Source organism: Rhamphochromis sp. 'chilingali' (genome assembly GCF_963969265.1).
Source record: "Rhamphochromis sp. 'chilingali' genome assembly, chromosome: 11".
Lineage (NCBI taxonomy): Eukaryota > Metazoa > Chordata > Actinopteri > Cichliformes > Cichlidae > Rhamphochromis > Rhamphochromis sp. 'chilingali'.
In genome coordinates this window covers 15,733,450-15,760,379 of record NC_137938.1, presented here as the reverse complement: position 1 = coordinate 15,760,379, position 26,930 = coordinate 15,733,450, and the positions used below count along the sequence as shown (strand labels likewise).

The 26,930-nt window shown below is 40.9% G+C and overlaps 1 long non-coding RNA gene across 2 annotated transcripts in view; it reads left to right on the top strand.

Annotated features, from left to right (window-relative positions):
• Nucleotides 1–19,890, top strand: part of LOC308405723 — a 64,466-nt gene extending 44,576 nt beyond the window's left edge. For both annotated transcript variants that reach the window (XR_013973387.1, XR_013973388.1), the window contains exons 4-5: nt 3,557–3,602; nt 17,865–19,890. This is a non-coding gene — a long non-coding RNA (uncharacterized lncRNA). The remainder of the gene's footprint in view (nt 1–3,556; nt 3,603–17,864) is intronic.
• The last annotated feature ends 7,040 nt before the right edge of the window (nt 19,891–26,930 follow it).

Sequence of the window (26,930 nt, the reverse complement as noted above, 5' to 3'; positions counted from 1 at the left end):
TTGGTCCCACCTCTGTTATTTTCCACTGTTTGCATGACAAAGCTTTAGATCTTGGAGAGGCAAATCCTGTATATTTAGTTAGTCTTTCATGAACTCTATACTACATAAAAATCAATAAGAGTGGAGTGAATAAAAAAATGATCTAAAACCATCTTCTTTCTTTGCAGCTAAAGCACACTGTGTGCGTGTTTTCATGCACACTGAATAAAGCCACTTCAACATCAACATGAAGTTCCGCAATTAGCCGGGCAGAGAAAAAAAGGACAGAAAGACAGCGAGAAAGGAAGAGAGGAGGGGTGGGGGAGGAAAAAGGATGGAAACCAACGCTTGAGGAATTGAATTACCAGAGCCTTTTCTCATTATCATTTAGCCGTCTTTTATGGCCCACCAGTAAGAGATGATGTTCCCATGACCCCGCACAATACACAGACATATTATTCAATCCTGCCTCGATGAAATTCCTGCAAATAAAACCTTTGTGCCGGGCAACAGCTAATTATTTGACAGATTGGCCCCCTTCTGGCTCAGGTTACAGTGTGGAGTGGCCATGTTTTAGCCCCCCACTCCCCACCTCCCACCCAAGCAAGAACACCACCAGCACTCCCTCCCCGCTCTCTTCCAATCCTGGTGCAGAGAGGGGCCACTTTGACAAAATCCCAGAGGGCCTCATTCTTTTCAGGAGATTATATATTTCTGCCCCCCCCCCCCCCTCCCTTCCCAACCATCTATCCATCCAAAATCAGGGGAGCGTGATGTGTGTGTGTGTGTACAGATGGGGGTTCTGTGTGTCAGTGACAGCAGTCATTTCATAGTTTAAAGGGTTTTCTCAAGCAGAAATATTTAATCTTCCCATGAAAACAAAGTTTGGTGGTGAACGACCATGATGGAAAGACAGAAAGAGAGATGTAAAAAAAAACGAAGAAAAAAACACCAAACCATGTCAAATATGTGTTTTGTTACACTCTATTTATACTTACTTTGAAGAAATGCTGTACCTATGAATTGAGCATAATTTTTTGTAATACCAAATTAGAGAGTGGGGAACATTAAGGGATTAAAGTTTTGGGTGGGCATGCCTTTGGCTTTGATTCAGTCCACTAATAACAAGAGTTTGTCATTAGTGTTCGGACATGGACCACCAAGATAAATGCCAACACATGTTTAAATTATCTGGAGAGTAATGGCATTTTCCTTCAGCCCTTTCCCTTCCCATAAAGGTCCCTTGTTGACTCAACTATGCCGACATTTTGAGTTATCAGCTCAGGTTTAATCTGTTGCTTACTTTGCACCCATGCAGATGGAATAATTCAAGAGGTTGTACGTGTTAAAGAGGTTAAAACGAAGCAATGCGTAGAAATGATGTAAGGGAAGGCCACTGGGGAACAATGACATTTAATTACTGTGGATTTTAAGCATACATGAAATGTATAAACATGTTATATATAGAAGGATGACAAACTGTGATAAACACTTTTTCAGTTACACATATAATAATAAATAAATATATATATTGTTCTGACATTTGTTATTAAAATCAATTGAACTAGATACAGTCATTTAAAAACTGCCATTTAATTGTAATAGTGAAAATGCCGCGACTGAAAGAAAAAGTCACAGATTATTTTTAGAATCTTGACGCAGTGCTTGTAAAACCACAACACTTTTGCCTGTCACCCAAGAGAACTAAAACAGGGAACTACTGCTACTGTGTGAGGCATTTCTGCCACAGCGTTTCTGGAAATTGCCAGAGCTGAATATTTCTAAACGGGGAATTGATATCAAATAATGAAACAACCTGAAAAATGGAAGTTGGAGTTGGACTTAGAGGAAATCAAAAGGATTGTTGAAATGCCAAATTCTGAGGCCATGCCAAGCAAATGCTGCACTATGACCAGTTTGTCTGCAGTTTCCGTGCTAAGATTGGTGTTGTGACATATCAGGACAGGATGTCCTCTGAATTTGGTAAAGTCTTAACAATCCAACCCTTTATATATGAACTAACTATATACAAACATCTTTAAAAAGACAAAACAATTTAGCCTTTTTTTAATGTACATCACCCCGTAAACACCACTTTGAGCTTCTGCTCCTAACAGTTCCCAACAGTTACACCCTTTTGTTTTTCCACCTCTTGTACGGTGAAATTCTTGCTGGGATCCAGTTGCATGTCTGGGATGCTCGACTACTGTGTTCACCTGGCATGAACCCAAGTGAGCAGAGCCTAGAGTATTCATTGCTCAACCTGGATGAAGGTCATACAGTCCAGCTCTTCCCCACTTCGCTCCCCAGTGAGCAAACATATGGCCATGGAGCACCTTGAACATGTTTGGGTGACCAGAGCTACTTGGCCTGGGTTGCCACGGCAAAGAGAAAAAGTGGCACTAAGGGAGGTTTAGGCCTAACTTGCTAAAGCAGATCAAGGATAAGGAGGGAATCGGAGGCTGCCAACAACTGAGATCATCAATAACTAGTTGCTTGCAAACACCATGTAAAGTCACCCAGCCGTGCATGCACATGGAAATCTACAGAGTTTCTCGCCTGTCTTGTTTCTCCTCCCCTGTTTCTGTTGATATAAATGCTTGTAATCATAAGGTACAATATCATCACCCCATTGTTCAAACAGCCAAGCCTCATCTAATCGCTTCCACGTTTCCTCAGTGTTAAGCTCATTAGTGGGTGACCTAAAGGCATGTAGGGAAAAAAAAGAAAAGACAAGCAAGAGAGACAAAAAAAAATCTTTGGATAATGGATGCTTGCTGTTTTGAGACAGTAAAAATAAACAGGTCTGCAGCCTTGATAATGAATATGCTGCAAATGCTGGCCTACAGTGTGAGTTTATCACAAAAGTCCAACTAATAAGCCTGACTAGTGCGTATGTGCATGCATTTTTTAATATATAGTTGGAGCAGTGTGTATGACCATGCCAAAATTGAGTCCTTCATTCTATGTGTTGCTGCATGTGCGTGTATTTACCTTCCGGCTGGCTGAGGGTTGGGGGTAGGGGTGGAGAGGGTGTCGGAGATGACGATTCACCGCTAGACTTTGTGAATGGGGATGTGAAACTGTCTCTAGTGTCTGAACGTCCGGCCCAGGTGGCGACTGGAAGGCTGACTTCATTAGCCTTAAAGAGGAAACAAAGGAAGATGCATCGTAAAAAAGTGCCATCCCTCATCTGCAAGGCCACCGCCTGACACATTAGGAATCTGTATGCTCAATTAACCACTGGCAGGCTCATTTTTCCTCTCTCTCTCTCGCTCTCTATACCACTTTCTCTCTTCCCCCTGCTCTTGATCAAACAGCGAGCGGGAGCAATCACACTAGATAGAAGCGAAACTCAGTACGTAGCGTGTTTGTGAAGTTTGATGTATTTTACTTGCACGCTAACTGCAGTAGGTTAAAGGGAAAAAAATACTTTTTTGTCAAAGTTTTAAAAAAAGAGTCAATTTTTTGTAAGCTTAATGATTGCAGTTGAACACATTCAAAACCCCTCCCTATGAATTCTACAGCTGTGTAATTTTATTCTTATTATCATTTATTTATGTATTTTTTGTTACAGGAGAAGAAATGTGATCCCTCGGAATAGAAGAAATCAGCTTTAAGTGGTATGTAGTTTATTTGGGACTTTTTTTTACTTGAAAAGTGCACAAAAATATGATCCCCACTTATATATTCTTATATGTTCTATCAGAACTCATAAGCATAATTATACGCACAGGTGACAAATGAAAGGGAAAGACGACATCAAGTGTCGAACATGCTGTTGAACAATGGGTTGTAATGAAGTTGTAATGAAGGGTTTTCTAAATCGATATATTAACGTCACACAAGAATGTAAAAGAGCTATGTCCATCAATATTGAAATAATGTTTTTATTAAGCCTTTTCAACTTCTTAACTTTTTTGTTCAAACCCATGTTACTTGGTGTTCTTCATGTGTTCTGCATATCATATAACCTTGAGCCGCCAGCCTTAAGAGATGAGAAATGGGCCACAGAGTTTTCAGTTTGTTCTAACTATGCACCTCCTAGATTTTCTGATCCATGCACACTTGCAGCCCCAACCAGTGCTCACACAAGTGAGGAAATTTATCAGACTTTGTACAGCTCCCTCTGGAGGGAGTAGTATATGTAGTAATAAACAGAGTTTAATGTGTCCAATCATATAAGATAAACACAGGGGCGGCAAAGGTTCCTCCTCATGTTTTGTTGATGGAAACGCATACATGATCACGCAAACACACACACACACACACACACACACACACACACACACACACACACACACATAAATCAGACTTAAATCATATCAACAGTTCTCTTGAGCTGGGTGTCAACCTGAGGATCTTTATCTCACTGAGTTTGAAAAATGACACCTGGCTAAGGTGGGGCTTTGCTGTGTGTGTGTGTGGAGGAGGTCACCCTGATACGCATCAACCTTTGATTAACGCTCTTTAAAAAGCACAGGCATCATAGCTCAGGAGGCCTCCATCAAACCCTTCGCTGCACTTCACAAGCCCAACTTCTTTTTATGATCTGACCCGCCCATTTTCTTTCTCCCGCTCTCATGCCACCTCACTCCCACCCACGTCCCCTTCGCTATCACCTTTCTTTTGAGGCCTATCCAGAGAGATGAATAATAGCAAGCAGCTGGCCGAGCACTTCCTTCCCCGTGTCAGGGTCAACAGTTCAGCATGCTGATAGAGACCCTTACACCTTTTTTTTTTTAATAAGAGCTCCCCTACACTCACACAGGTCACTTTGCTGCATCGCTGGACAGCCGTACTCCTGCCATCGTCTGCGCTCCCTTTCATTATATTTCTTTTTTCATCGCTTTGTGAGTCGCTGATTGATTGATAGCTGCTGCTTTTAGGTTAGTAAAACACCCCAAATGTACTTCGATTGATACAAAATAAATATTTACATATTAATAATTAATGCAAGCTATCTATTGACTGGGGTTTGGGTATAAAGAACAGCCTCAGCCTGTCAGAATTTGGCTTCTCTGTGTGAGTAATATTTACATTGATATATGAGGCTAAGCTAATAAACTTTTTGATGCTTGCTGCAGTTCCAATGTAGCTCCGTGTAGATTGACAGCAGAGGCCACCCTGGTCAGATTTTGAGTGGGCTCAGAAAGAAGTGCTAATCATAATGCTGAGCTAGCCTTGTTGAGCAGCTAATTACCTCCATTATGAAGATGCAGAGGCCTGATCAGAGGCGCCTCTGTGTGTACATGTGTGTGTTTTATATATGTGTATGTGCGTACTTTCCTGTGCCGATTAAAAAGGAGGATTAGCCGTCCGTCCAAGACAGAGGAAGCCGGGGTGGGGGGGGGGGGTGGGGGGGGCTGGTGGTGATGGTGGTGGGAGGAGGGTGTCCCCCCCTCCTGGAGACGAGCCCTGACCTTCTCATTTCATCCTCATTAGTATCTCATGTCAACAGAGCAGCCACTCCTTAATCATCTGCTATCATCCCAGGCCTACACACACACACACACACACACACACACACACACAAATAAAGACACAGAAAAACACAAATGGGCAAACAGGGCTACTGTTACAGACAGGGACCAGCACATCCTGAATACCCATTTATACTGAATATGAATGTATAAAGATCATTTTACAAGAAGAGTATGTATTGCATGTATGTATGTATGTAATGCATAATTTGTTACTTCAGTTTTCTGTGAAAAGTATTCAAACTTCTGGGAACTCTGATTACAGTAACACTGCATTCTCAGGGTAGAGTGTTAAATATTATTTGTGATCATGTAAAATGCCCTCTCAGCCACAATTAGGGAAGTAGCACCAAATGTCAAACTGTTTTTACTTTTTTCCCCTTATTCATCTGCTTCTATTTTCTTTTTTTCAACAAATCCAAATTGTATTTGTTGGATTCGGTGTATGGGATGTGTTGTTGGACAGCAGCATAGCTGTGTGGTACAGGGTGGGCTCGTCTGTCTGTGTCGGCCTCGGTGCCACGGAGGCCCCAGCAGGGTCGAGGGGAGCTGGGGCTCAGGGTGCCAGCACAAATGAGCTCCATTCATTTCCCCACTTCGGCATATGGTGGCCCATTGTCCTCGGCCACAGAGGCAGAAGTGATGCAATTTGTTGGCATGTCCTGTCATTTTCACAAACTGTCCATCCCACTGAGGCCCCGACCAGCAGAAGACAAGCAAGGGCAGCTTGTTGTTTTACCAGATAACATGTGTAGTTGTATTTAATCCAGAGCTGATGGCGACACTCCAAAACAGAATAGAGACATATGTTGTCATCTGAGCAAATATTTTGATGAAGCACAAGGCAGAAACAACAGGATCAATCAGAGGAAATTACTCAGATTAAATCTCCCTGAAGATTATGATATGCAGTATGTATGTCAATCCCTGTATTGTTGTTTTCCAATACTGTTGTCTTACAATACTTTATCCTTATTTAGAGAATAAGATCTAATCTGATCTGGGCTTTAAGACATGAAGCTTCCTTATTTGCTTAATGGTAGATTTAAAAAAAAAAACCCAGCAGCATTAAAAGGAAATCAAAACCAACGTAAAAAGAATACACACTGAAACCTCAGATTCATGAGTGAGAGTGAACTGAGCAGCTCACCCTTGCCTGTTCCTGGTTTCACTATGCCAACCATGAAGTTGCTGTCTGCGAGGAGAGGGGAAGGAGTCTTGTTTAACTTCCTGAAAAAGCAAACTTTTGACATGAGGTGCACAATATTAGCAATGCAGCAGCAGAAAGAAAGAAGTGTCTAGACATAACTACATTTAGGTCAGACAGAGGAAAACATATGATCGCACAGTCATGCACAAAACGATGGGAGTACATGGTGTTGACAGGCAATTGAATGACCAGGGTCAAATGTCACTGAACCCATTCCATGCTAACATTTGTGAGTGTGCATGTGTGTGCACCACATCCCTGCTTCATGCTGTGGTGTCACTCGCCCTTGGCTGCGATTTGGTCAGAGGTTTTCTTGGGTGCAACCGCACCCGACTCTCCCACGCATGCACACTCTCACATGTAATGGGAACGTGGGCTTTCCACTGAGCTCACGTGAAGAAATCAGCGGGAGCACCTTCAGACAGAAGTTGACTTCACTTTAGCCTCTTTGAAGATTGATGACATTGGTGCTTGTTTCACTGGATGTAAGGAACAAGTGGCCCCTCAGAGACTCATTACACCTCAGCAAGATTTGGAGAATAGAGTGACACTGCTCCCGATTACCAGATTCATCATTTGTATTGGACTGAGTTCCTGCTTCACAAATGCTGGATGGCGAACTAAACCAAAACTACTGACGTGGTTTTATGCCCTTTGCTGCAAAAGAGCTAAAGAAAGAAAAAATAGTGGCAAATGTGATGTGAGCTGCGTTTGTTTATTTTCCCTCACATGAGACATGCATAAACAGTCAGATAATCCATCTTTGTCCCCCCACGCAAACATTTAACCAGGCTCATCTTATACCCCAATCATACATCCCTGACCTCAATCCTGGCCACACTTCTCTCCATTTGCTCCCCCCTTCAACCCCGCCCTCGTTCTTCCAGCCACCATGCTTTGGTAGCACGGATCCTTCTCCGGCCCTATCCTTAACCCCATTTTCACCCTCCACCCCCACCTATCCTCCAAACCTGTCAGGGACTGGCTTCACATGTCCATCAGCGAGTGATGGATGAGGTGGAAGGTCGTCACCCCACTCTCCAGAGTTCACTGATCCTATCAGCCATGCAGACACCTCCAAATCAAAGCGGGAGAGACGTTACTGAAATCATGCAATTAGGGTAACAAACTTGGCTTTGCAGAATTTGCTTTTAGACGGATGTGCAATTGGCCATGAGTCATAACTCGTATATTCAGTGTCATTTTTGATGCTTTGTGAAAAGAAAACTGCAACAAGGAAAATTAAAAGTATCAGTTCAACCGTGTTTTATGTGTTTACTTTTAAAGCGCGCTCAATCTGTTGCATTGCATCTTGCTTCCACGGGGGAAGATTGAGTGGAAGAAGAGAGTATATATAGTGTTATTTCAACAGGCTACACAAGAAAAAGATTGCTTGTTGTGTTAGGCAAAGTGCGAAGATTTATTGGATTTTCTTACAATAACAAGACTGCTTCTCATTAAATAGATATCCAACATTCCCTTGAAAAATAGGAATTATTTGCCCAAAGTGATTTCCCATAAAATGCAACGAAATTTGATTGCACCCTGGTATAAACTAGAGAAGAGTATCACCCCTGACTGACCTTAAATTGCCTCTTGATGCCTATGGCGCTGTAGGAAAAACAGTAGCCCTATTGGTTCATTTCACATATGTCGTGGTAAACAAAGCTACAGGATATGATTGGTGATTCAATTGCTGAGGAAATCAAAGAAGGCAACCTCAGAACCTGGATAAGTCTGCCCCCAGTTTTCCAGCAGCAGAGAACAAGGCGGCCAAAGGATGCAGGATATTCTCTCACTGATATCATTCTGTCGGAGGGAGATTGATAAACTATAAACACACGGGAAGAATAGACAATGCACAATGGTGTCAAGCGTCTTTGCTGACAGGAGCGTAAATCAATGTTATTTCCCGCTTTTGCAAAAATACCTAATTCCCCTTATTTAATCAAGCGTCTCCTTTCTCTGGCCCTCCTGGCTGATTTATTACACCCACTGCCTTTATGAGTACCTGTTTCATTTTCTTGTCTCTGCTCTGACATCTAAAGTGATAGGAATTTTATGCTTTTGATAACAATATGAGTTTCACTTTGCCCCAGAATTCATAGGCTTGTCAGCAGCCAATAAATAACAACTGCGTGGCACAAAAAAAAATCGCTTCCACGACAAAACATCCACCTAATGGGATTTACCTTGGGATGAAGAGGATGAAGCTTTGAATAGAAGAAACAGAGAGAAACAGAGGGCTGCACAGGGGGGATGTTGATGGGAAAAACGCACGATCTCGGTAAAAAGGTCATGTCAGCAAGAGCGCGAGTGCAAGATGTTTTCCGGTGTCTTCTCGTCGGGATTCATAATTGGTGGGCTGTCATATGAGCATTTTGATAATGTCACATGAACATAAATGCCACGTTGTGACACACTGTTCTTCAGTTTGTACAGCAGGGGAGCTCGAACAGTGTCACGACATGGATCTTCAATAAAAGACATTAGAGGTCACAGACATCTGTCTGACTTTATCCCAAAGCCCAAGAAGTGTGAAGATGTTGACAGTTATGCTTCTTATGTCACAACTTGTTTCAAGATATAATCTTCACCATTATTGTCAAAAGTGTGTATGTGTATAACATAAAATTAATGCACTCTGTTACTTAAAGACTCCCTAGAGAATTAAATTTGTCGCACTACCGCTATTCATTACAGTACTTTTGTGTTACTGTGTCACATGGCCTGAGAGCCACTCTTATATATAAACTTTAGGCTACAGTTTCACACACTGACACAAATCCTAACCCTTATGAGGACACAGGATCTTTCTTTTAGTGTTTAAGTATAAACACAAAGCTGACAGCAACATTGAAAACCAGCCAAGCACTACAGACCAATCGCCGCAGAAAGAAACGGGTACAGGTAGAACTGGAGGTTGTACTGACTTCTCTTCTCAGTTTTTGTTACCTGTTGAAGATCAGATTCTATCTTCTTGGCTGGTGTCAGGAAGCAACCGGCTTTAACATGGCTCTGGGTTCTTTGCTGCTAGTTTAGTGTTTGCACGGTGCCCTTATTGTCCTTTTGTTTGTCCTTGCATGCAATGAAAATAAAATTTAATTCCAAATATCCACATCTCAAAAGGTCTATACCACTCCATCATTTTCTCCTCCCCGCACATGAATTGAAGGCAGCTGATGGTACTCGAGGGGCACAAGACAAAAAAAAAGAAAAAGAAAAATAAAGACATGTTAGTTGAGCTATTGTAGAGATAACTGAGGGTGCCGTATAACACAATGTCAGTATTGAATTTAATAGTAACACTATGAGTAACAGTACTGCGTAACAGAGAAATGCAATTTGATTACAGTAACACGCAATGCTAAAAATGAGACAAGCATGACTCAAATCCTTCATCAACAGTAATATATTTGACAAGAGCAGTGTCAGCACTGTTTAGCGGGAACAAAGTCTGCAAAGGGAGGAGGTTGGGGTGCATGGATAGGTCAACAAAACACGAACTATATATATATATATATATATATATATATATATATATATATATATATATATATATATATATATATATATATATATGAACCTGAAACATACGTAATATTGCTGAATTAGCTCTAAATAATGACTAGCAGTCAATCATAGCTGCATTAAGTTACTGCCTGTCTGATTTTCTTTGACTGTGTTAGTACATTTCACCACAGTCCACATTAAAAGTTCACTAAAGTTCAGTTGATGTTTAACAGTGAAAGTCAGAATTATTTTCTGAAAGGTCTAATCAGCACCCTACACTCTACTGTAAATATGTATGCTGTGAATGAAGAACTGCGGTCGCCATTAAAAAAGCTCTCTGCCCTCACTTCTTTATTCTTCTCCCCCTCTGTTGGACCAATCACTTCCATCTGCGGTCAGCTGTAAAAAAAAAAAGAAAGAAGTGTGTAATACAAAAAATATTCTCATATGCATATGAAAAATCATGTCCTGGATGTAGCCCTGAGAGATTAAATAGATTTATATTGACACTTCCTCACATTCCACTGACAAATTGGCCGTTTCTGCGTCGTTGCCAAAAACCTGCTGGTTACCTAGGCAATGACATTAAACGGCTCTTTACGTGTGATAAAGTCAAACAAAGATGACGCACTGTATCCAGCAACTATAGCTAAGGAATAGGAAGTAAAATGTCAAGCATTTCAAAAGGAAGCTGCTGTAAACTGTGGTTATGGAGACTATAACAAATCATTGCCCAGACCTAAAAGTCTCTTTGTTCCAGCCAGTCCTGCTCCTCGCTAAGTGAATATTATGGCTCTGAGTGAAGGAGGGAGGAGAGTTCGATGTTTTTTGTATATCCCTACTTGAGCCTTGTGTGTGCTTGGCACAGGGGCCTCGAAAGAGCGCAAAGAATAGAAGAGGCAGGGTCACAACAAGTATTCGGCGCTATAAGGGCTTGAACTGGCACAGGCTCTTGGCATGTGCACAATGCATGTTGGGATGGCAGTGTCCAAGAGCCTCCTGACAGAGACACAAGCAGCTTGGGGTGGAACCAGCATCTCAGTGGGGACACAGAAAACGAAGGGAGGGAGACAAGATCAGAAGCAGAGGGGAAAATTGAGACAGATTTTCTTGCAGGTGTTGAGATAATAGACGAACAAATGATCTAATTGTTGGAGCACGAATCAAGGATTGGAGTCCCTCAGATGGTTCGGGGGGGGGGGGGGGGGGGGGGGTTCAGAGATCACAGAGAAAGCAGGATTTGAATTACAAAGACAGTCTAGATGACATATGCTAACCTAAAAACCATGACTCAGATGTTCTTTCATATTCACAACTGTGAAATAGTTTAAAGCCCACATATTTCACATCAACAGGCCAAAGTTTTCATTTATCCAGCTTTTTTCTGCATTTATGGTTTATGGACAACCGGTCCCACTCACTTCATCAGGTTGACATTTATTCTCTGAATAAATTACTGTAATGTCAGCAAAGAAATGTATGCACTTATCAATTAATTTCCTTAGTAGGATACAGTTAGTAGTACTGTAACTTGCCATCATTTGTCCAAAATTTGTTATTTTCCCAGCTTTTTGATTTTTTGTGAGCATGTTAGCCCAGTGACGTCAAAGCATCATTGCGCTCTTTTTATGTGGTCAGGCTGGGAATATTAGGGGAACTATCTGAGGGACTTTTATGGTTAGATGACTGAGCGCCACAGCTGGCCTTCTTGAGTGTTCAGTGCTTATTACCTACCCAAACTGGTCCAGGGAAGGAGAACCAATAAAGCAGGATCCAAGAGGCTCAATGATGCACATGCAAAACCAAGTCTGCGCAATGTGGTGTTACACCACAGAAGAGCTACTGTAGCACAATGCTTGATATAGGAAAGGTATCAGGATACATTTCATTGTTGCTTGGTGTGCACAGGGCAGTGCTGACCTGTGTCCACAATGCAACAATCAAAAAGGGTCCACTACCTCGTTTAGTCATGATCTTTTTTAAATTCACATGCACACTTGAACTTTTGATGATGCCAAGGTTTGCAGTCCTGTTTTTCTACTGTAATTCTTTCTTTATTGTGTTTTATTAATTTCTCATCCTGTCAGATGGTTTCTCTGTCCCCTCCTGGAGGTTGAGCCGTACCACTACATCACTGACTATTTACAAAATGCTTGTTCGGTGCAGCATATTAGCACGTACGGTTTTACATTAAAGTTACAGTCCCAAAACATAGAAACACATTTATGCACAATCTAATCAACAAGCTCCTGCTTTAAATTATTCAGAAACACCCCTCACCTCTATCCATATTCTCCGGTGAGAGAAGCAACGATATATTTGGAACATCACACTTTTAAGAGCGTGAGCTTCAACTCCCCTGGGTCATTTTCTGCTCTGGTCTTAATTGAGAGTGTTCTGGAAAAATCATTACTATATTAATGATTTAACACAAAGTAACTACCTGCTTTTTTCCAGGAGGAAAGGGAGATTTGCTTCGAATCAATACCCATGCACGCTCATTATAAGGGGGGTAAAGTTATAGTAATTAGGCAGACACCAATAACTTTTTAATGATCTTTGTTTTTAATTGCATATTATCGGGTTGCACAGTCTGTGTGTTTATACCCAAATATAAGATAATGGTGAAAGGAGAAGTAGATTAAAGAGAGGAGGCACCTGCAATTTTTTTTCTTTTTTTTTCTTTTTACTTCAGCAGCAAGAACAGATAGTCTGCAGAAAAAAAAGGAGGATAAATGTGACCATCCCTTTGTGTCTTTTCTTTTGTGCATCAGTTAACAAGTAATGTGCCCATACTGGCAGTCTGGGGTTTTGAAATATTTGTGAAATAACACTTCCCTTTCTGCTGTCTATTAGGCTGAGGAAGTGAAAGGACTGTAGACAAAAAAAAAGGGGCACAAGGACCTTTAAGAGAAATCATTAATATTGCACTTATATCATAGAGTGTTTCAATTAAACACTTACTGGTTAAGTAAAAAAATATTAATACAGTAACTGTTTATTCAGTCTGTTTTCAGCTGACTGCAGGCAGTCGTGTGTCCCGCCGTTGATTAAAGGTATCATTTCGCCACTACAAAATAAAAGGCAATGAAAATATAAATTAAAATGAGGATAAAATGCAACTGCAATGGGCAGCCATCTGTTAGCTCTTAAAGGGGAAGTGGTATACTCGAAGCAGCGGAGGGCTGTGTGTCTCAGGAAGAATAAGAGAGGGAGTGGGATAAATGTGGTGATAGAAAGAGCCCAGGAATGCCAGGCCGGCAATCCAGGACTGCTCTGAATAAGCGAGCAAGCCAAGAGACGTTTTTCTTCTTCTTCTTTTTCCGCCTTTTGCCCCACTCTGCCTCCCTTCTCCCTCCCTTCCTTGGCCTGTTCGCTCTGGCCGGTTCCCCCGAAACACCGCAGCAGATTGTCGATCCAACGACTCCCTTGTCAAGTGATTATCTAGGAGCTTTAATGTAATCTTCCGCTCTCACGTACCATATTTCAATTACGAGTGCCATTGCGAAACAAGCTGCATATTCACTTCACCAATCGCCCCGCTGCTGCCTCAACAATGTCAACTGTAAAAGAACGCCAGCTGAAGGCAATTACGCATGTTTTCAGAGCCAATTATGATCGCTCTCACGGCGGCGGTTATGCCACAAGCAAGGGAGTGTTAGGAAATTTTTAATTTAATGACAATATGCTCATGGTAGGATTCAGCATGCGGCCCCCACTCCCAGGCCTGCCATTTCAGAATCCACAGAGGGAACCATTAGGCAGATAGGAAAAGATTATGGCCTCTCTCAAGGGCCACACTGGGAGCACAGGGATGGCCTCAGTAGTGCCGGGTAGATGGCATCCACTCATCCTCTCTGCAAGATCACAGCTGGCAGGGCCGAGTCCAAAGCGGAGAGGCAGGCTGGTTAGCTCGTCATCCAGTTTGGACTATGCCTGCAGAGGGAGCATAAACTCACACATTCTCACAGCAGATCGGAGGCTGAGAGATGCTGCGGAGAGAGATCAAAGTCTGCTCTGCGGGGCTTCCTTCTTCGACATTGCTGAGACACGGGCTTGACACCATTGAGTCTGAAAGCTTCTGGTAAATGGTCTTGAATTTGACATGCGAGGTTTTGGGGTTGTTTTTTTTTCCAAAATTGTGGAAACAAGTTTTCAGCTTTGTTCCAGAAAAAGAGCTTGGAGGAGGAAAAAGTTGTAAAATGACACATGTCACAGTAAAATATATATTTTTTAAAATGAATCTGTCAGTTACTGGTTATGAAGTAAATGACAATGTCATAATACATGTTTTAAAAGATCTATATTTTACGAAAGCTGTTTTACGTGCATGATCGCATGACCACTACAAGCAAGAGGTTACAGAACAGTCAGGTTTGTATTCACCGTCACAGCAGCAAAATAGGTTTTACAGAAAGAAAGCATATTGTTCGTAAATTTGGGTTTTAACGGTTTTAAAGGCTCAATTGTTCAAAAAACAAAATGCAGGTTAGAGCTGAGCCTCCCCTCCCTCTCCCAGTGGGATGTTTGTATAAAACCCAGTCAGTTCTCGGGGGTAGGGGTTGACAGGAGAAGACATCGCCCCAGTCCCTGGGAGATTGGTGAACACAACACATATATTAATGCATTAAATGTGTTGACTGTGTTCAGCCCAGAGATGCAGGAGTGAGAGAGAGCGAGAGAAAGGTTTGGGGGAAGAGGAGAAAAAAAAGCTGTTGTTATGTATGGTGTTGTCTTGTATACCGCACCTGGCAGTGTGTGTAAGTGTGTGTGTGTGAGGTGGGGGTGTTGGAGAAGTGTTGGCCAGATTATAAGGCCTGTGTTGAGAGATGAGGGATGGCCAACTTGTAAACAAGTGACAAGCGTCCTGGATGACAATTCCTAATCCATCATAGTGCTGTCAGCGGTGACCGGCGAGGTGACGGACAGCACCCAGGAGAGGGGGCAGCTGGTGCACATCAGTCCACATCATAATTCGATTTTGCACATGAGCCGAAACAGAAGAAGAGTCAGAAAGAAGAAAGAACTTTCTGTCAGTTGCCTTCTTCTCAGTCAGTCGTCTCCATTTTCTCACCTCTGTCTCATTCTTCATCGTTTTAAGGCTCTGAAATGATGTAATGTTCAATTATGGGGAGGAAAAAAGGGATGCCATCAATTTTGTAAAAGTTCCTTGTGAGTTCAGTTGAAAATGTAATCTTCTTACATATTTGTCAGCATTTACTAAGTGGCAAAAAACATTACTAAACTGACAATAAAGAATACATAAGTTTATATAAGAATATAATATGCGTGAGGTTTTTTTTTAAGTCAATAGAGACTGAAATGTTATCCTACTTAGTGACATTATCTTGCAATGCAACTCCAGTGAACTGTTTTGTTTGTTTGTTTTTCAGTGATAACAGGAATCTGTATAAAGAGGTTGGCTTTACTCCCAACTCATGACATGATAACACAGAGCCAGCCTAGAAAGTGGACTAGGCATCTGCCCCTACCCTCCGCACGCACGCACGCACGCACGCACGCACGCACGCACGCACGCACGCACGCACGCACGCACACACGCACACACACACACACACACACACACACACACACACACACACCAGCAGGGGGACCCAAGAGTGTTCAAACATCTCAAAATAAAGACTGATTAAAAAAAAATCTGCAGTAATCACACATAACAAAATCAAAACATCTTGATGAATCTGTTCAGCTTGCATCAGAGCTGGTGTCATGTAACTACTTACAAGTAGATTACAACAAATATGTCCCCATAAAGTGTTTATTCATCTGAGGTTGCAAAGTGAAAGATATGATGAAGCTATGTTTCCACAACTAATTACAGCATTACATTAAGTGTCAAATGAGCCCTGAGTTCAGTCAAGGTTTGGTGAACTAATGTCAGCTGGCAGGTAGTTAGCGTTAATTTAATGTTAGCTAGCATTAATATGAAAATAGCTACATTTCGCCCCTTTAAGATAGACAACTCTATTAGTTTTACAGAGCTACACAGATTTAAGTTTTTAACAATATACAAACTTTCCTGCATGTTAGCTAGATTATGTTGTATGTAAACCATAGCAACCAAGTATAATGGCAAAGTATAGCAGCAAAATTTTATTTATGTCATTTTCTCTTGTCAACTACTTTATTGGTAAATATGGTAAATGGCCTGTATTTATATAGCGCTTTACTAGTCCCTAAGGACCCCAAAGCGCTTTACATATCCAGTCATCCACCCATTCACACACTGGTGATGGCAAGCTACATTGTAGCCACAGCCACCCTGGGGCGCACTGACAGAGGCGAGGCTGCCGGACACTGGCGCCACCGGGCCCCTTATTCAGAACAAAAACAATATTAGGAATCTATGTGTAATAAAATTACCAACCAACTTATAAAAAGAGGCACATGGTAAGATCTTAAATAGACTGTAAGTGTTAAAAAATAAATCTGCACATCATACTCATTTTAAAATAATCCATAAATGAATTTATAGCTGAACATAGGACAGTATGTTCCCCAATTTTTTTTTTTGGAATTCTCATGTCTTTTAAGAGAAAATTAGAGTTTTATTTTTTACATTTTGAAAACTTGTAAAGATCAGGTGTAAACCAAACCTAGACTAAATATGAGAGATATTTGGGCACAGGTGTAAAGAGGCCTATGAGTATTAATCTTTCTTTTTGGCTGCTGGTGCGTTGATTTAGTTGCCCATGTTATGTCAAGGCCGTCATTCTTTTCTTAAAGACCTTGCTTCCCTGCCAAACCAGGATTTCCGATTGAGGGGTCTCAATAACAACTTTGATGTGGACGGCGTTCTGGAGGGTGAAGTGAAAGGCGCTAGGGAGGGGGGCCACACAATGGCCTGACCTTCCTACTGCATCTGCACAGATCGCACTCTAAATGGTCACATTGATGCTGCTTCTTAGGCCTTTTCTGGGAGCCCTGATGGAGCCAACACTGGTGGACTGGGACACAGCAAAGCCTGGGCACCTGCCAAAAGACAGGGACAAATTGATTGAGACCAAGCTAGCTCCTCCTGCATTTAACCCCTGCTCCAGCACCAGTTGGTCCTTCTAAATCACCACATAAGAAAACAGAAAAAAATAAAGCCTAAATGGAGCTGTTGCTGCTAAAACATATCTCTCTATTTACTTTTCATTATTTTCCATTTCATTTTTTCTTTGTTATTATTGTTGCCTGCTGATTGTATTCACTTCTGTTTTTACTCTATTTGTTAATTTCTATTTGGTTACATTTTCACTCAATTACTGAAAAAGTTGGCCTTCAGTCTTTTTGGCTCAGTTTGCAGGGGCACTTGTGAATAAATACAAAGTTGGAAGAGACTGCTTGCATTGTGCCAGAGGCATTGTCACTCGTAATGATGAAGGTGAAATTAAAAATCCCTATAAACCATGCTGTCTTTTACTTGAAAAACCAATTAAAACAACTGAGTTGATTTGCCATCCACTAAAACTACAAAAGCCTCCATCCTGTTAGTGTAGTGGGGTAATGCAACAAAGTCTGCTGCATGCTTTACCGCTATTTTCAGTAATGCTACACTGGAGAACAAAAGGGGGCGGTTATGTGTTTAAATTCTTAAATGCAAGCAAAGTTCTAGTTATATCCTTTTGTTTTATATCAGTATCAATAAATGCACTGCTTTCTTTCCACAGAGGGACACAGTTTTCCACCCTCAGATGTCTTGCGAGTACACATAAGGTCACCACAGAACAAGAGTGGGAAGAATCTGGGAGCAAAAGGCAAAATGGTTTGTGTCGATTTAAGCAAGAGGGTAATAGGAGGAGTGGGAAAAAAATCAATAACAACATAAAATTGATTTAGTGCGTGTCATAAAACATAAGTAAGTGCTCTGAGATGGAGAAAACTGGAGTCTCAATTTAATCTGTGCAAAAGCTGCACTGTACAGATGAAGCGATGTCAAGAGGGAGAAAGATAGGAAGCGGCTAAAGGAGAGTGGGTGGGAAGAAAGAAGAAAAGCAGGAGGGAGGACAGAGTAGCTCACAAGATAGAGAGAGGAAGATACAATAAAATCTAAAAGACAGACACTTAATTGTCATATTAAAGACTCTTTCCAGTGCTCGGCAGAGTGGAAGGTTAGCTCCCATTCATCATCTCGCTAACAGCCGCCTGAATGAAATCACAATTAAAATCTGCTCAGTATTGTCCCTGGGACGTTTCGCGAGCATTAATTTTTTCCCATTGATTCTCTACCCCCCATAAATCAGAAATGTTGCAGCGCATGCAATGGTTTATGGAGAAGGGATTATGGTGTTATGAAGCTAATGTAGCAGAACCGTCTCATTTACACACAGCCTCCCTGGCCAGCTTACAGGGGACGGAGTTATTACACTATTACACAGCCTATCACAAACACAACACACTGACACTGTTTAAACGATACGTTTAATTGGACAGTACTGTAGATTTATGATCATAACAGCATTGTGTTTTGACGATTCTGTTCATTTGCAGCACAAAAGTGCAGTAGGAGAAGATTACAGCATTTGTCGCAGAAACCAGTGATTCTCTAAACATCTCAGAAGGATTATCCAAAGCCCTGATCAGTTCCTATATATAATTTTCCAGTATATGGTTCTAAGGTGTAGACTTTTACATCCTTAAAAGACAAATCCAAGCACTGAAGTTTAGTTTAGTCTGAAAAAGTTTTGCTCTGCCATTCCTAAGTTGCTATTAAAAAAATAATAAAGTAAAGGAGAATATTAAATGCCGTAATATAAAATAAAAGGTAGAAGAGGACACAATAAAATAAACAGATAGTTTTAAAGTAAGTAAATAATAATAATTAAGAGCCAGTGAGGCTGCTAGCTAGCTAGCTGCCCGCTAGGCGTTATCTCAGCTTCTTTTAAACATTCAGCATGACCTCGCTACCTTGTTTGCAGTGGGTTTTTGTTTTAAACTTCAATAATGTGATTTGTAATTAAACTGTCTCCATTCTTGGTTAGTGGTACTCTGGTATTGTTTTTATGAACATGTTAGACAGTGCTTTTGCACTCCCTGCTAACCATGCTTGCTGGTTAGCTAATAACATAGCACACCGCCTTCTGTGTAAATGCAATCAATTCAGCCTAAATGCTAAAATAAAGGCTTCAACACAAGGTGACAAGATGACTGGTGAAAGCACAGTGGCTACATCCATCTTTTAGATATAGTTTAAGACAGAGCGCAGTCGTTAGTGGGAATAATGCACAGCATTATTATTATTTGCAAGCATCTGGTCTTTGTCTGAAATCATTTTCTTGTCCAGTCATTTGCTGCCTTACCTATTTTGCATAATAATTTAATCTGCTGTGAGCAGCAAACTGTCATTATGAAGGTGTATGTGATTTTTTTGTCATTACTGACAGGTGTCATGTCATGCAAAGCTAATTTGGTTCTACAAATTACACAGCATTGTATCGTAGAACTTTTAGTTTGTGTTAATTGCATGCATAAATTTCCCACTCATTTTGGACACTCAATAAATACTATACCATCTTTATTGTTTACAGCTGTGTCTTCCTAAGTAATATGAGCCTTGTAAAAGAACATGGGTAAATGCAACAGATTTGTCACTGTGTTCTCATAGCACATTGTTATATTGTTGTTTTTTTAATGGCTTGAGCCCATCAGCAATCCAAAATCCATAACTATCATAGTTCATTCTGAGGGAGTTAGATCAGAATGAACTACCCAAACATCACATCATCGTCACATAAACTGGTCCTGACACCAGCTAAAAAGGGAGATGGATCATGTGCTGTAGCTTTTTGATGCTGGAAAAGTTTTTATTTTGATGAAGCCCTTAACTCATAGCTAGAACACCATCACCACCAGACATCTCTATACAATGAACACACATATACACACACACACGCACACATAGAAACACACGCACTGCTTTTCCAACAGTGATAATTGTATCTTCAGCGTCAACGGCTTAACAGGACCAAATCATAGAAAGTACCTCTTGGCTAAAGCAAACCACTTCTACTAGATGAAGTGCATATGTCTGCCTTTGTGCAAAGATGGCCTAACTGCAGTTTAACTTTATCCTATAACAATAGAAATGATATATACAAGCAGAAGTACAATGACCTTTGGAATTTCAATATGAAGATGAAAAGCAGCAAGTCTCTTTGACAGGTTGCCTCACAGCCAGTGTCTACATGTAAAAATGATGTATGTAAAGAGAAATATCCATAAGTGCCATGGCCTGCAGTCTTTCCCATACATGGCTTTTACTGAGCCTGGCGACATGATGAAGGCACTGTATGCAACAACATGAATGACAGCTTTACAGTGTGCATAAAACTTCTCTGTAGACAGAGGCACACGGTTATACTGCCTGGTGTCTCCAGCTCTTAAGAAAACAGCATCAGGAAGCTTCTGGTATTAATGTGCAGACTGGAGTTGGACACTTAAACAGGGAATCAGTGCCATCTCTGCACAGCTCACGCATTCGTTCATTTACAAATTAGTGCTTTTACCGAGGTTTTTAATGACTGAAATGATGTTTATTTTACTTGTTTTTTCACTTATTAATGTAAACAGCCCTTAGTATAACACGATTTCCTCAGTATTTATGTAATCACAAGAACGATAGATCTTCATCCGGAATTTAGCACTCTTAAACTTGTGCAGAGTTAGTTGAACCGGCCAGAAAGTCCAGCAGGTGGGGAACTAGTTCCTGCACCAACATGGTAAGTTCTGCAAGGCTGTAGAGAAGAACGGGGACTACTGTTGCATTTAGGCTACAGTTCTTGGACTCACTGGAGAAGCAACTGTAAGACGAGGTCTGCCACAGGATATGATAACACAAATTCAACAAAAGAATAGAGCACAAAATTCCAAACCATACAAAAATTATTTATAAGATGGCACAAAACACAATATGTGTAGTCGTAGTGCTTCTTTCATCACTGCAATTAAGTTAAAGGACTTTTTCTACACAGAATGAATGTTGTTTAGATTGAAACATCAGCTCTAACAATATCTAATGTAATGATGTAAATGATTAAAAAAATCTTGCTTGGTAAATGTAAAAGGGCAATGGTAAGTGGAATATAATTAAAGCCCTCAAATTAACTCAATCACATATGGTGACTTTTAAGTCTGTCGGATTTATAAAAAGATGATTGAATTGCCTTCTAAAGAGGGGAAATAAAGATGTCACACTTTGAAAGACACTACGTGCGTAATTACTAATCAAAGCTGTCGATCAAAGGAACAGAGAATTCGATTGCCTCGAACTTTAACGGAATCAAACTGGTTCAAAATCATAAGCCTATAATTCTTCACATCTAACAAGGTATTCATTTCATAAATGGCACTGAAAAGTAACATGTTGTGCCCGAATAGACCCGTCAAACATCCACATTTTCACTTTGTACTGACTGATCCCAGGACTACAGAATAATGAGGAGCCTAGAGAAATCTCAGGAGTAATGTAGAACTTGTACAGCAGATAAACAAATCATTTGCTCTAATGCGTACGTTATCTAAGTAATGATACAGCCGTGAATAATGTTATTTGACAACAATAAATGGCTACTTGATAAGAGGAAGGGGGATTTACAGTGTCTGTGGGGACAAACATGATAGCAGTGAAATAAATGCATTCTAAAGCGCAACGCTGTAATTCAATCTTTAGTGAAGATCTTTACGGTGCAGCCGGGGCTTCCACCGTCAGCTGCAGTCTGCCATAGAGCATCACATCTCCTAGATAAATTCTCAAGACAGTCTGTGAAATGCTCCCATAACCAGTGACACGAGATGATTTCCCGCCTCTGACAAGCCCCAGTATTGAGTATGATAACACTTACTTTGTCTTCATCCTTGGCTGGAGTATAATATCAATCCGTTTGATGATCCAGCAAACCGAGTCGAGCACTTGTGTATCAATCTTCATACATCGCTGCCTAGTGTCTAACAAAGAGGCCAGAATGGGATCATTCAATCACTCCTGGGTTGCGCTCTGTTTGGTACACTTGGCCTTCTTTACAGCTCAAGTTTTTCACTCTCTGTGAGCATCTGTCCTATTTTTCTATTTCAGTTTCCCTCAATTTCCCTTTCCTTGTCGGGGATAAAGACACTTATATGTCTGCACACTTGTCATAACTAAGCACACTGTTCTTCCTATCGTCCAGTTGTTGCCATGCCTTCCAATAAACTGTTTGTCTTACCTTTGATTTCAACAACCGTAAAGCATCACTCCATAATCTTAACCACTTACCCCTACAGCAGGTTGAATCCATCCTCATTACCCTTCTCTTTCGATATCAAAAGGAATCCGTGTACGATGTTTTTTTTAGATTTTGACTTTACTTTTGTATTTGACTTTTTATTTTTAGTTGCTCTTTATGCACCAACACGACTTGGTTAGGTTTAACATACACCCGTCCAGGTTTTCCACATTAAGAGAAACATTGATGAGTCCTGCAATAGTCTAAAACCCATTTTTCCTGTCTTACTGAGTCTCTTTTAGACATTGTTGGAGTTTGACAGAAGTCTGTCAAACCATTCATCCACTGATCCATCCATACATCTATATATTCGCTTGACCAAAACAAAACTGGGTTCAATTCAGGATTGCAGAGACGCTGAAGCCTATCGAAGCTGTCAAAGGGCGAAAGACGGGGTACATCGTGTCTCAACACGTGCAGGGGCCTTTGAGGGACAGCAATTTTGGGTCCAAAGACAAATTTTCATGGAATCTTAAAGGTTTACTTCTGACAATTGTGGATGCCATACGATGCCAACAATTCTCTGTATCCCCCCAAAAAAGAAATAAAAAATGTTATAGCTGCAAATAATATTTAACAGCTACAGCATACTGACTATTTCCTATTCTCTGGTCAATAAAGGGGGTTTTGCAGCCAATGTTTGGTAGCAGGATTTGGTTCATTGTGAAGACAACCACGAGGCTTCCACTGAAATATAGCTCAATCAATAGACACGCAGCAATCAACTTTTACTTGTCAGTTTTGATATATCCAGTCATAGCTTAGGGTTGTTTTGCGATGTCTAATGTTCTGTGAAGATGGGCTTTTCATATTCTTTATCGTTTCTCACTCCTTTTTTCACCCCATCAACAAAAAAATGTGTTCACACTTTTGTGAAATAAAACCTCTAAGGGAGAGAAGGAGGGGAGAAATGAGGAGAAGAGAGGGGGGGGGGGGAGACAATGAAATTTAACCCGTTTAAAACTGTATCATTTTCCGACCGTACCTCAGGGCTCTGGGTGTTTATCGGTGGGACTGGAGAAGCAGAGATCACCGGACTGGTAATTGTTTCCTCTAAATCTGCTGAGCTCTGAGGAACACCAAGTGCAGTTTTTCATCAGACAGAGAATGAGAGGGTAAAAGGACAATACTAGGAAAAGCAAAAATGCTTTAGTCCATCATGTTGGTTTTTATCACTTCATCTAGCAAGTTAGGAAGGCCACTAGCCTTCCACACAAAATAATTATGAACACAGCTTTTGCCACTGACGGGGAGTTGGCGTTGCTTTCTGCAGTCAGTAGAGCACATACAGTGTTTTCTTAGAATAAAGTTATTAAAAAGAAATAAATTACTTCTGTTTTAATTGATAAAAAAAAGAGAATATTTTCAAATATTACTTAATGCTAACTCAATTTGACATTTTGCTACAGAGTCAAAGCTCAGCAATAGGCCTGATATCTCATTTAGCTGTAAAGTGATGTGCTCTGCACGCAGCCACAAAAAGACATCAGAAAAGCAAAGTACTGCCACACTCCACTCGGACCAATTTGTCTCCATCACTCCATTTATATAAACACTGAATGATTTAGCTAAAATTGTGCCGAGAATCTTATGGGGATTTTTTTTTTTCCCTTCTGCTTTATTTTCATTATACTTTGAGTATGTTAGAGGTTTCGATTCTGCGTGTGCATTTGGCTTTGAAAGTCTCAGATTTAGAGCGGTGGTATTGGCTCATTTTTCATATCCATTGTTGGCTTGTCAGGGTGTCATAGCTGTTCCACAGAGCTGTTAGATCAGTCCAAATGTATAAATCATCCAGGATCTGACACACTCATTTAATTTGGGGGGCCCTGGTGCAACAGCGGGACTATTAATGAAAAATCCCTGCCCTGTTTGCTGAGTGGGAACATTCAGTCTATTTTATTTTATTTTTTACATGGATATTCCGCATTATTTCGCCGAGTAGGCTGTTGGCGACCAACCTGGCACTTTGTCATTTATCATCATATGCTGTGTTTGTCAATCTGCTGAATTCTTTTGGTCGGCAGTCCCATGCAAAGATCACTCTGCATATTAAGAAAACGGGGACACCTCCGAGGGCGCTAGGTGAGCCAAACCTCTCACATTCCACAGTGGTTCCAACCCTAGAGCCTGTGTTATTGTTTTCCATCTGTGAAATAAAGTAACAGGTACTTAATGTACCAAAAACAATTTGTACAGCAGTTCTTTTTCCCCATTGAAGGCGTGCATGGCTCGCTGAGGGCTCCCCTTATCTCAGCGAGGCTAATCCATTTTCACACTGCGCTCCGGCGCTCTCATTTTACAGCTGAGGAGCTCTCCGGCTCCACGCTGGGCCTGAAATGGGACCCCAGTCACTGTGGCCCCTTGGAGTTTGCGTAGGTAAGTGTGCAGAACAAATGCTGAAAAGTCTTTAGAAAGTTAAAGGGACTAGTTTGGCTTTTCTCTCTCCCTCGCTCTCTCCCTCCCTGGGCTCCAGCACCTGCATTTTTTTGTGCATTTCACAGTGTGAGCTGCCGTGCTTGAGCGCTGTCGAAGGAGAGTTTTTAATTGGAGAAGCATTAAAAAAAGTGAGAAATGGTGTATTCTGCGCTGGCGTGTACCTGTTCAAACTGTTTTATTTTGTTTTATTTTGTTTATGCTATTCTATCTGATGAAAATGCTTTTGACAGGTGAGTATGAGCCATCAAACATTTATGTCACAGCATAAAACTAATGGAGCAGGTCATTGTCAAGGTGCCTCACTGGTGTAGACTCACACAAAGGCCCTGTTTACAAAGCATGTATTGATACCACATGTGCAAGCTGCAGTACGAGCTGAATAGTAGCAAGTGGGACTGATTGTGGTTTAAAATGATTACCGCAAAACTTGATGGATCACTGTTACACATCAAAAAAGCCATGATTAGGATGTTAGGGATCAGGAAAATAAATTACTCCTAAAATTGCTTAAGCTGGTTGGTTTAGTGTGTGTGTTTTTTCTTTTTCATCTTTTATACACTGCAACCATATTTAATGTTAGTGGGATATTTCACTGTTTTTGAACTTATAGAAATGAAAAACACGTTTATCTTTTCCTCAAAGTGGAAGTATGTGCATTAAAGCAGGCTGTGGCACAGGAAAAAGCTGGCAGCTCTGTTACTTGATAATGATATTTGGGTCCCACAGCTTCCACATGAATTACTATCTAATGGCGGCCCTTCTGTCGGTCTCGTGTCACGAGTGTTTTAAGTGCAGGTTGGAAGGAAAGGGTTGTCTTTGTTTGGGACAGTCAGCCAAGATTAACTGGGATCATCCTGGTTCACAGATACAAGGTAAGAAAGTCCCCCAGAATAAAATAACAACAATCCAAATGCTTAAATTAAAGGAGGAAACAAAGCAAAGTTACAAATGTAACAAAAGTCAATACGTGTGACTTTGACAAATTGTCTGTGTTTATATGATTGTTTCTTTTTTTCTATTGTTTTTCTAGATCCTGACAACGTTCAGACTTTCGCTCACATATCACTGAAAAACTGTTTTGTTTCACTTGCAAGTCGTGCTCCTAACCCTTCGCCATCCCATCATGCCAAGTCATTTAAGGCATCTGTGGCCTCTCTGGCCCAGCCTCTGCAGCCCCATCAACCCCCTGCCGCGGCTCATAACAGCGCATGCCCACTTGGCTGGGCCAGCCGGGAGGGCAGCCGGGCCAGGACTCCCAGGACTCCCAAGCATCCAGAGCAGCTGGAAGCCCCATCTTCCCATCCTGCTTCTCAGCAAAACAATCAAAACAGAAAATCTATAATAAATCAGTCTCAGGCTCTATATGGGAAAAGGAAAAAAAAGAGGAGGAATTCAGTCAAGGAAATCGCTGTTTGAAAACTGAAAGCAATGAATTTTCTTCAGCTATCTAAAAAAAAAAAGTTGCCAGGTCCAACCTGGAGTGTGTGAATGTAATAGAGTGCCGCGACTCCATTAGCAGGAGCTGTCATGTTTCCCTTTTCGACCAATAAGATATAATGATGACAATTATTTAAAAGAAGAAGAAAAAAACACACAAAAACAAAAGGTGTAAGGAATCTTCTAATGTGACTAACTCTGGGTTGTGCGTTAGCAGTTACACTATATACATATAAGTGTATGTACAAGCCTGATGATTTCAAACTAACTTAGACTCATTGAGTTAATACCTCTAACCTAAACAACTGTAATGGAGAGCATGAAAAATCTTCCCTCCCCCTTACTTCTCACACCCTCCAAGAGGACACAAATACACACACACAGAGTCTGACCACCCCAAAGCTAATGCAGTTGACTCAGAGGGTCATCTGTAGTTCACCACAGGGCGATTAAAAAAAACAAATCAAACATATCCCCTTTTAGGTTGTATCTTCATGGGATGATATGAGGGAAAATAAAAGTAGGAGAGGAAAAATAAGGTGTTGTCATTTTACACACACACATATATATATATATATGTATATATATATATATGTGTGT